Here is a 12,577-nt window from a genome sequence, read left to right as displayed (position 1 = left end):
AGTGCCAGAATCAATTGGAGCTGCCGGTAACTGCAACTGTTCATGAGCCGGCCAGTTCACTCCCACTGCTTGGCATAGCTTCATAACCGTGGATGCATAAGGGATGTTCATATGCTTCGCTCCCCTAAAAAACTTCAGAATTCCTTGGTAGATAAACTCACCAAGGTCCACATAGTACTCCTCATTCAGAATTCCCCACAACAACTGTGCTCTCTCAACTGTGACCTCGTGTGCATGCGAAGAAGGCAAAATATTAGCACAAATAAATGCATTCCATGCACGGGCATACCTGTTCATGGCGATCGCCGGAAAGTGACGATACTCATTAGTGCCGGTCCTGAAGGTCCAAATTGTGCCCGGTCGACAGAGAGTCGCACAAATCAAATCCAAGTCAAAATCCTCAGCAGTCTTTTCATTCCAGTTCTCCTCCTCGGGCTTCCTCTCTCGCTGTCCAATCACACGGCGAATCGCCGCAGGATGATAATCCACCGTCAGCCCTCGGACCACAGAAAACCCATTCTTTTCGGCCTTCGCGTTCGCGTAGAACTCGCGAACAACGCTCATCGGTACCGCTTCGGGTGACTCACAAAAAGCTATCCACCCCTTCTCTGCAATCATGGGCAGCAACTCACCATCCCTCCCCGATGGTAAAAACCCCCTCTCCTTCAGAATCGGCTTCCCCAACAGCCTAGTGTACTCCTCCTCCGCGGCTCTGTCAGTTAACCGAGGCCTTGCAGCAGTACCCCTCGATGAATCAGCAGTAGGAACTGTGCTGCTGCTGTCAATTGTGCGTGCTCTCTTGGGTGCCATTGATTCGTGAATAAAAGTGTGTAAGAACTGATTTTTGATGTTTGTGAGAGAGTTTAATTGTAGGAAGTTTTGTGGGAGATATGTAGGATAGGTGTATGTATATATAGGGTGTGGATTAGATTAGGGTTTGGGAATTAAGGGTTAAAATGATGGGGTAGTGGGAACAAATCGTGGGTTTATGGGCTAAAACTATTTTTGTGTTTTGTTGTTGTTTTTTTTTTTTGAACTGTAAAAAAATTTCTGGTACTCGACCCCTGAGCGGGCGCTCAGGGGGTCACTGGAAAAAAAAAATTTCAGCCCCTGTTTTCTGATTTTTTTATGTTTTTGGATAGGTTATTAACTTCTAAGGGTTCCTGTAACAACAATTCATGGGTTGCCTCCCACGCAGCGCTTCTTTTTCGTCATTAGCTTGACGTTTCGTACCCTTCTCAAGTAGTCAACAAAATGGCACTAACCACTTCTCGGTTTGCCATGTCCCCATAGTAGTGCTTCAACCGCTGACCGTTAACCTTGAATGCTTGGTCCGGATCATTCTCAAAAATTTCCACCGCTCCATGTGGAAACACAGTTTCGACAATAAAAGGTCCAGACCACCTTGATTTCAACTTCCCAGGAAAAAGTCGGAGCCGAGAGTTGAATAAGAGAACTTGTTGCCCTGGCACAAATAACTTAGGATGTAGCTTCCTATCGTGCCACCTCTTCACCTTTTCCTTATACATTTTGTTATTCTCGTACGCTTGAAGTCGAAATTCATCAAGTTCATTAAGCTGAAGCATTCTTTTCTTACCAGCTGCATCTAAATCCAGGTTCAACTTCTTCAATGCCCAGTAGGCCTTATGCTCAAGCTCCGCAGGTAGATGACATCCCTTACCGTACACTAACTGAAATGGTGACATCCCAAGTGGAGTTTTGTATGCTGTTCTGTAAGCCCAAACAGCTTCATCGAGCTTTAAAGACCAATCCTTCCTTGATGGACAAACAACCTTCTCTAGAATGCGCTTTATCTCTCTGTTAGACACTTCTGCTTGACCATTTGTTTGCGGATGATAGGCAGTAGCTACTCGATGATTCACATTATAACGCTGCATCATAGAAGTGAACTTACGGTTGCAGAAATACGATCCTTCATCACTTATGATTACCCGAGATGTTCCAAACCTTGTGAAAATTTGCTTATGAAGAAAATTTAGCACTGCCTTTGCATCATTTGTCGGTAAAGCTTTAACTTCGACCCATTTTGAGACATAATCGACTACCAGCAAGATGTACTGATTATTGCAAGACGAGATAAAAGGCCCCATGAAATCGATTCCCCATACATCAAAGACCTCGACTTCAAGCATCACATTTAATGGCATCTCATCCTTCCTTGACAAATTTCCCACTCTTTGGCAACGATCACACCTTAAAACAAACTGATGAGCATCCTTGAACAACGTAGGCCAAAAAAAACCTGCTTGCAGAATATGAGCTGCCGTCTTCTCACCACCATAGTGTCCACCATAAACCATGGAATGGCAGTCTCGTAATATCCCCTCCGTCTCACAGAACGGGATACATCTCCTGATGATCTGGTCAGCTCCCTGTCTAAAAAAATATGGTTCATCCCACATATACCACTTCACCTCATGCAGAAACTTCTTCTTTTGAGCGGATGTCAAATTAGGAGGCATTATATTGTTGACGAGATAGTTTACAATATCTGCAAACCATGGTTCTTCCTCCTGAATTGCAAACAACTGCTCATCCGGAAAAGATTCATTGATTAACGTCCTATCTTATGAAGTAGAATCGGGCTCCAACCTAGAGAGATGGTCAGCTACTTGATTCTCAGTACCTTTTCTATCTTTGATCTCTAACTCAAATTCCTGAAGTAAAAGCACCCAACGAATGAGTCTCGGCTTCGAATCCTTCTTGGAAACCAGATAGCGAATAGCCGCATGATCAGTGAATACTGTTACTTTCGTACCAAGTAGATAAGATCGAAATTTCTCAAAACCAAAGACTATAGCCAAAAGCTCCTTCTCAGTAGTGGTGTAGTTCAATTGGGAACCATTTAAAGTCTTAATCGCATAGTAGACCACATGGAAGAGGTTTTTCTTGCGCTAGTCCCAGAACTGCACCTACCGCATAATCACTCGCATCACACATCATCTCAAACGGTTCTGTCCAATCTGGTGCTGTAATAACTGGTGCAGTGATCAAACTCTTCTTGAGAGTCTCGAATGCTGCTAAACATTCATCATCAAATTTGAAAAGCACATCTTTCTCAAGCAAATTGCACAACGGCTTAGATATCTTTGAAAAGTCCTTGATGAATCGCCGATAAAAACCCGCATGACCAAGAAAACTACGGATTCCTTTCACAGAATTAGGTGGGGGAAGATTTTCAATGACTCCCACCTTGGCCTTGTCCACCTCCAGACCCTTGTTAGAGACCTTATGCCCAAGAATAATGCCTTCACGCACCATAAAATGACATTTCTCCCAATTGAGCACCAAATTAGTTTCCACGCATCTTTTGAGTACGTCGCGCAGATTATTCAAACATTCATCATATGAATGTCCAAAGACAGAGAAGTCGTCCATGAACACTTCGACATTATTTCCAATCATGTCAGAGAATATAGCCATCATACATCTCTGAAAAGTGGCCGGGGCGCCACATAACCCAACGAAACTCTGCGAAAAGCAAACGTGCCAAATGGACAAGTGAAGGTAGTCTTTTCCTGATCCTCTGGTGCAATACAAATCTGATTATACCCGGAATAACCATCCAGAAGACAAAAATACTCATGACCCGCCAATCTGTCAAGCATCTGATCAATAAATGGAAGAGGGAAGTGATCCTTCCTTGTGGCTTTGTTCAATTTTCTATAATCCATGCATACTCTCCATCCTGTAACTGTTCGAGTAGGGATGAGCTCATTCTTTTCATTTGCGACCACAGTGATACCTCCTTTCTTAGGTACACATTGTACGGAGCTCACCCACGAGCTGTCAGAAATAGGATAAATGATGCCTGCATCCAGCCATTTCAGAATTTCTTTCTTCACCACCTCCTTCATGATGGGATTCAGTCTTCGCTGCTGTTCCACAGTTGGCTTACTACCTTCCTCTAGCAGAATTTTATGCATGCAATATGAAGGACTTATCCCCTTGATGTCTGCTATGGTCCATCCAATAGCTGATTTGAATTCTCTCAAAATCCTTAAGAGCCTGTCTTCCTCACTACCTGAAAGGTCAGATGAAATAATAACAGGTAACGTAGATGAATCACCTAAAAAAGCATACCTCAAGTGTTCAGGTAATGGCTTGAGCTCCAAGGTAGGTGCTTCCTCTATTGATGGTTTGAGCTTTCCTTCAGCATTCTTAAGGTCAGAAGTACCAAGAGATTCAAATGGTATGTCCAGCTTTCGCTTCTAGGGAGAAGCGTTCAGATATTGTAATTGCTCGTTGCCATCTTCATCATCGCTGTCAAAATCCCCCACTAAGGCCTTTTCCAATGCATCAGACATTAGCATGCGATCGAGTTCCGAAGTAACCGCAGAATCAATCACATCCAATTTTAAGCACTCCTCATCCTCTGTAGGGAATTTCATTTCCTTGAATACGTTGAAGGTCACATCCTGATCTTGGACCGGCATAGTAAGTTCACCTTTTTGCACATCTATCAAGGTACGACCAGTAGCCAAGAAAGGCCTTCCCAAGATTATGGGAATCTTCTTATCTTCCTCAAAATCCAGAATAACAAAATCTGCAGGAAAGAAGAGCTTATCCACCTTGACGAGCACATCCTCAACTATACCCCTTGGGTAAGTAATGGAACGATCAGCCAATTGTAGCGACATGTATGTGGGTTTTGGATCAGGCAGATCCAGCTTTTTAAAGATCGACAACGGCATCAGATTAATGCTTGCTCCCAAATCACAAAGGCACTTGTCAAAAGTCAGATTGCCAATGGTGCAAGGAATGGTGAAGCTTCCTGGATCTTTCAGTTTTGGTGGTAACTTTTGCTGCAGAACAGCGCTGCATTCTTCCGTGAGAGCAACGGTTTCAAGTTCATCCAGTTTCACCTTCCTTGAAAGAATAGTCTTCATAAACTTCGCATAACTAGGCATTTGTTCCAGAGCCTCAGCGAAAGGTATATTGATGTGAAGTTTCTTGAACACCTCCAGAAACTTCCCGAACTGTCTATCCAGCTTTTGTTTCTGCAATCTCTTAGGAAAAGGTGGTGGAGGATAGAGCTGTTTCTCCCCTATATTAGCCTCAGGCAGAGTGTGTTCAACAGTAGTCTTCCTTGGTTCCGCCGCTTTCTCCTTTTGCTTAGATTCTTCATCTCTAATTTCAGCTTCTCCTTCTTTTGCCTTTTCAGCATCAGCCACTTTTCCAGACCTTAAGGTAATAGCCTTGACTTGCTCTTTAGCTTCCTTCCTGCCTGGTACTTCCGTGTCACTGGGAAGAGTGCCAGGTTGACGATTGAGCACTGCATTGGCTAATTGACCGATTTGATTTTCCAAGGTCTTGATAGAAACCGCTTGACTCTTGCACAACAGCTTAAGTTCCTCAAAATTAGCACTAGTAGGTGCAGCTGTACTTCCCTGTTGAGGATATGATTGCCTTGTAGCATACTGTTGTGGTTGCTGGAATCCAGGTGGGTTAAACTGTTTACTCACTCCTTGCTGATATGGTGGCTGAATAGTATTATGATTATTCCCCCAGCTGAAATTTGGATGATTTCTGTTGTTAGGATGATAGGTCGCTGGCACAGGCTGCTGTTGTCGCTGATAATTATTCACATACTGAACAGATTCATTGACAAGAGAACACTGATCCGTAGCATGAGAACCTGCACAAAGCTCACAAACCATAGCTATTTGATTAACTCCATATGTAGCCAGAGAATCAACCTTCATTGATAGCGCTTGGAGCTGGGCTGCAATAGCGGTGGCTGCATCAACTTCCAGAATACCTGCTACCTTGCCGGACGTCATCCTCTGAGTTGGGTTTTGATGCTCATTTGCAGCCATCGTCTCTATAAGATTATACGCCTCAGTATAGCTTTTAGCCCATAAGGCGCCTCCAGCTGCTGCATCGAGCATGGGCCGAGATTGGGCCCCCAAACCATTATAGAAACCAGTGATCACCATCCAATCCGGCATTCCATGATGTGGACATTTTCTCAACATTTCCTTGTAGCGTTCCCAAGCCTCGCACATAGATTCTGTAGGTTGCTGCGCAAACTGAGTAAGAGCACTCCTCATAGCAGCAGTCTTTGCCATCGGATAAAACTTCACCAGAAACTTTTGCGCAAGATCTTGCCACGTAGTGATGGACCCAGCTGGTTCAAAATGTAACCAGTCTTTAGCCTTGTCCCTCAGTGAGAATGGGAAAAGCCTCAACTTGATAGCCTCATCAGTCATGCCATTATACTTAAAAGTGCTGCAGATCTCGACAAAATTCCTTATGTGCATGTTGGGGTCTTCAGTTGCCGCTCCTCCAAAAGAAACAGAATTCTGCACCATCTGAATAGTGCCCGGCTTGATTTCAAAGGTGTTAGCTTGAATAGCCGGATGAAGGATGCTTGACTGAATGTCATCAATTTTAGGCCGAGAAAAATCCATAAGAGCTGGATCAGCTTGAACAATACGATCTCCCATGTTTACTGGTTCTTTCTGCTCAGTTCCTGAATCCGAATCCTGAAAATCTAACTTCTCCGGAATATCAAGAACTTCGTCTGTCTCCTCAGCTGTATCTAAAGTCCTCTTGCGAGCACGAGAACGAGTTTGCATAAACGCTTGCTAAAGTACCTGAAACACAACCGGAAAAAAATAAGTAACTACTACGTCCTAATCACTGAGTCCTAATGACCAATGATGGTAAGTACATAAACTAAACAAATACGCCGAGTCCCCGGCAGCGGCGCCAAAAACTTGTTAGGGCGAAAACACGCGCTAATATTCACGCAAGTATACGCGTTCACAAGTAATATAGAATACTTTTTAGTTCGTTCCCACAGAGACTCAGACTAAATTATTGTCTAATTAAACTCACTCACCAATGTATGATTACTTCTCAATGTTAAGACACTAACACTTAAAATTGTTGATTAAATATTAACTATAATTAACTACTTAATTAATCACTTAACTAACACTTCAATTTATCAATAATAAAACACTCATGAGATCACAACTTCATTATTACTTCCTTCTATAGCCATTGTTATTACCTTTAGCATGTGACAGTGATGATATTAATCGAATAACACGAAACTGATAAAAGCCAACTTTCATTGTACTAATACCATTCTACCAAGCATCCACAATTAAGATAGAAGTTGAATAGTCATCAATTATGTTGAGTTCCTATATGTCTACAGAAATTGACAACACAATGATTTAAGCACAAGTTATTCCTTTTGATTACATAGGGCAAATAAAACTGTTAGAGTTACCCACTAATCATGCACAACGTACATGAACCTATGCTAGCATGGCAAGTTCTAAATCTCAAGATCCACCGTCGCTTCACAAGAAATTAACACCCTATCTTATATGTTCGCGACGCACATAAGACGAATACGCACAACCAATACTAGATATCATACAATCATCACACACTAAAGTATTAAACAATTAACTAAAGAATTCCATAATAAATCCGTTGTAACCCCATGATCACGATTAGCCCATAATAGCACTTATCGTCATCATGGGTTCATATGAAATCATGATAAACAAACACAAGAAAATAATAACTAAACTAATTATATTAAAATAGAGTACGTCACAAGAGTAAATAAGTTAAAAGCAAGAAAACTAGCATCCAACGTTACAACGAAACAAGAATCACAAGAAGATATGCTTCTTCTTCATTGCGGTGTGCTAAATCGGTCTTCTTCCTTATCTTCTTCTCTCCTTGCGTAAAAACACAATCTTCTTCAATCCACCCTTGTGAAAACGTCTCAAATCTACTTATATAATAGTCCCATAAAACTCAGATTACATAGAAGTGGAAACCAAACAGAAGTAGAAGTCCAGAAATATTATATCTTTTTTCCCGACCCTGCGCGGCCGCTCAACATAGCTGAGCGGGCGCTCAGCTTGCTGAGCGGGCGCTCAGACCTCTACTAGAAAAAATCTGATTTTGCTCCATTTCTTCGCCGTAATCTGCCCGTTTCTTTCCTCTCGCAATGGTGAACACATGCCAAAGCTTATTCTTGATGATTCCTCCCCCGAAATGCAACTAATACCCTGAAATGCATAAACACTAGAAAAACACATCAAATACACAAAATACTTGATTTCAAGACACCAATTTAAGCCATTTTAAGACGTTCTAAGTGGTATAAAATGCCACTTATCAACAGTGACAACACAGTCACATGCGTCGAGTGTTTGCAAAAGGAATATGGCAGCCTGTTTAGCAAGGTTTTGAGAAGAAAGAAGCATTACCATTTTCATGCTATTATGAAGATATTCAAAGATGCTGGAATAGAGTAGTGAAGCAGCATGGATTTAGACTTGATAGAATTTGTTTTATTATCTTGTCTTATTATCATGTAAACTTGGTGATATATAAATCAGGTGTAGCTAGTAGAACAAACTAACTAAGCAAACATATTTTTAGCAGAGAAACATTTGTAAGTTGTATTCTGTATAATTTCTCTACAGTTTGTTTGTTCACTTGTAAAGCAGCTGTAAGCTATAGAAGCATCACAGGGTTCTCTCGAGATATATATATATGGCGAATACATTCAAATCCACCAGAAAGTTTTAAAAACCCGAGTTTTTATTACTTTATGTTTGATTTACTTAATTTTGTATTCCACACTTTGCAAATCAAACAGTTAGATATAAATTGAGTTAGAACCAGTTTTCATAAATCTCAAAAAGAAGCTAGAATTACATTCAACCCCCCCTGTAATTCTTGTTGTATTGTTAAGGAATAACATTATTCAATGCTAAGACAATAACAAATTGAGGTTGTTTATAACTAAGAATTAAACTAACAATTATAACTAAGAGAATAAGTTAAACAACCCAATTAATAAAATTTCTCAAGATAATACTTATTTAAATCCAAACTCCATTAAAATCCGATAAAACTTTCAATTCTTGAAATAAAATACAACCAAATTACAACCAAACCAACAAACTCTAAATAAAATCTAAGAAAATACAAAACTCCTCAAAGTCTTGGAACTCGCACTCTTCCCCTTAAACAACCCACCTAAAAGAGAGAATACCTGCCGGAGGAAAACAAAAAAAAACAAAGGACCGACACTGAGCGAAAGGCTCATATACGGATATAAAATAAAGCATAACTGAACAAAGATTAAAAGATGATGAGGCTAAGAACACAACTGAATATCTGAATGAAGCACAATAATAATAGTGAATGAGACAATATAAATAAATGAATACTCAACTTACAAAACAAAACTAAATGCTTACCACCCAAAACTTAACATGCCCTTACACATATCCTTACCAATTATACATAATAATCACAAATAATATAATCGAAAAAATAATGATAAAATGAAATCATACCCTTACACATACTCTTACACATATTCTCACACTTACAAAATAATACATAAAATAGCTTACATACGAACATGGGAGACAATCTTACATTTACAGGATGTCCTACATTTTCGGTAATCCAAAAATATGTAGTCATCAAAACTTACAGGGGCTTGCGTAGCACAAAGCAAATGCTACCCAATATCTTACAGGAGCTTGCACGACAATAAGCTCGTGCTTCCCAAAAGGCCAAATCATACACATACTAGCCATGGCTATACGTGTCCCATAATTTCGGCGATACGCCCATATAATTTAATTACACCACATAGGAGGTGCCAAGCACGAGATTATCCACTCGCGACGGATGTCTTACAACTCCCAAGTCATACAAATAACATAAATAACTCAAAATAAATACTCAAAGATCACACACCCAAATATTTTACATCTCCAAAATCATATATAAATTTATCAAATAACCTCAGAACACTATAACCCAACATCAAGAAACAAAATAACATAACAAACCACTAATTATTGATAAGCTCAAATCTGATCAGTTTCAAAGAATGTCAAATTACTGCATAAAGATGAAGTGAACTGAAAAAGTACGAAACACGAAAGTCGTAGGAAATTCCGAGACCTTTCCAGAATGTAAGTCTCGTAAAAAACGAACAAGTAACAAATTTAGAAAACAAATAAATGCGGACTGCAGAACAGAATCAGCCCCTGATTATAATTGTATTTTGATGTTTAAGACATCAAAATCACAGAATTTAGCAGTAGAATGTAAACGCAAATTGCAGATATCGAAAAGAGCTTTACAGAATGGTATTTGTCATAATATTTGAACAAATATTCAATTTATAATGAATTTAGGTAGTCAGACCATACAAACAGAAATTTCAACAATAAATTACACAAACAACAGATTTTGACATATTTACAAGCAGAATTTCAGAAAATGCAAAGAACGAAAAACGAAGATAATCAAATTAGCTTTCCAACGAATGTAGAATCACAACAATCCAATAAACAGAGAATTAAATACTAAATTTATAAGAATTCAGATTACTAGAATCGAGGCACACGAATCCGATGAAGTACAACAAGAATGATAGTATAACGAAAATATCCGTACACACGAATTCGAATACGAAAAGAAAGAGTACAGGAAAGATGTTCATACACACGAATTTGAATTTGAAACGAAAGAGTACAAAAAAGATGTCCGTACCTCGAGATCTTAGTTATCGAGAATGCTAACAAAGAATTCAGAACCCCAAATCACAAGAACCCTAATCCCTTAAACTCCAAATCCATAATCTCCGATTTGACTTTGTTGTTCATCTATTTCTCCTTGTATTTCCTTCTCTTTTCCTCCTTTTCTATCTATTTTACTCTCTCCTCTTCTCTGCATCTCTTTCTCTCTTCTCCTCTTTTCATAAAACGTAAGTAATCTATTTTTTTTCTCCCTGTTGTTTTTTTTCAAACCCTAACTCTTTCTTCCTCCTTTCTTTTTTTATTAAAACCCTCACTCTTTTTTATAATAACCTTACTATTTTTTTTAAACCAAAACCCTTAAAATAATATTCTGAATATAAGAATAAAAATAAACTTATACAAACTATTTTAACTACAACACACTGACATTAATAAATAATTAAATCAAATAATTCAACTAAAAATAATTATAAAAAATCGGGATGTTACATTCTTCCCTCCTTACAAAAATTTCGTCCTCGAAATTTAACTGACACATCTCTTTTTTAAAAATGCGGATATAGACAGACAACAAAGGAACACCAAGCGAATAACATTCTTAACTAACGATCTATTCTAAAGTCTACCCACACTCAGAGGTCGAGCCTAAAGGCAACTTTAAGGCTATAAGTCTGTCTTACAACTATCCACAATTCATACATCGAGCCTAAAGGCAAGTCTACAGAATCTGAAAACACTAGCTTTGATGCCAACTTTAACAACCCAACTAATAGAATTTCTTAAGATAATACTTATTTAAATCCAAACTCCATTAAAATCCGATAAAACTTTCAATTCTTGAAATAAAATACAACCAAATTACAACCAAACCAACAAACTCTAAACAAAATCTAAGAAAATACAAAATTCCTTAAAGTCTTGGAACTCGCACTCTTCCCCTTAAACAACCCACCTAAAAGCGAGAATATCTGCCGGAGAAAAACAAGAAAAACAAAGGACCGGCAGTGAGCGAAAGGCTCATATACGGATATAAAATAAAGCATAACTGAACAAAGATTAAAAATGACGAGTCTAAGAACACAACTGAATATCTGAATGAAGCACAATAATAATAGTGAATGAGACAATATAAAAAAATGAATACTCAACTCACAAAATAAAACTAAATGCTTACCACCCAAAACTTATCATACTCTTACACATGTCCTTATCAATTATACATAATAATCACAAATAATATAATCGAAAAAATAATGATAAAATGAAATCACACCCTTACACATACTCTTACACATATTCTCACACTTACAAAATAATACACAAAATAGCTTACATACGAATATGAGAGACAATTTTACACTTACAGGATGTCCTACATTTTCGGTAATCCAAAAATGTGTAGTCATCAAAACTTACAGGGGCTTGCACAACACAAAGCAAATGCTACCCAATATCTTACAGGAGCTTGCACTGCAATAAGCACGTGTTGCCCAAAAGGTCAAATCATACACATACTAGCCATGACTATATGTGTCCCACAATTTCGGTGACACGCCCATACAATTAATTACACCACATAGGAGGTGCCAAGCACGAGATTATCCACTCGCGACGGATATTTTACAACTCTCAAGTCATACAAATAACATAAATAACTCAAAATAAATACTCAAAGATCACACACCCAAATATTTTACATCTCCAAAATCATATATAAATTTATCAAATAACCTCAGAACACTATAACCCAACATCAAGAAACAAAATAACATAACAAACCACTAATTATTGATAAGCTCAAATCTGATCAGTTTCAAAGAATATCAAATTACTGCATAAAGATGAAGTCAACTGAAAAAGTACAAAACACGAAAGTCGTAGGAAATTCCGAGACCTTTCCAGAATGGTAAGGCTCGTCAAAAATAAACAAGTAACGAATTCAGAAAATAAAGAAATGTAGACTACAGAACAGAATCAGCCCCTGATTATAATTGTATTTTGATGTT

At 38.6% G+C, this 12,577-nt stretch overlaps 1 non-coding gene across 1 annotated transcript; it reads left to right on the top strand.

Moving 5' to 3' along the window:
- The first annotated feature begins 5,970 nt into the window (after positions 1-5,970).
- Positions 5,971-6,077, top strand: LOC141662538 (small nucleolar RNA R71). Its single transcript, XR_012550649.1, has one exon. It is a non-coding gene; the product is annotated as a small nucleolar RNA R71 (small nucleolar RNA).
- The last annotated feature ends 6,500 nt before the right edge of the window (positions 6,078-12,577 follow it).

This window comes from Apium graveolens, chromosome 5 (genome assembly GCF_009905375.1).
Source record: "Apium graveolens cultivar Ventura chromosome 5, ASM990537v1, whole genome shotgun sequence".
Classification (NCBI taxonomy): Eukaryota; Viridiplantae; Streptophyta; class Magnoliopsida; order Apiales; family Apiaceae; genus Apium; species Apium graveolens.
The sequence above is the reverse complement of the archived record's forward strand: the minus strand, read 5'-3'. Positions and strand labels throughout refer to the sequence as shown.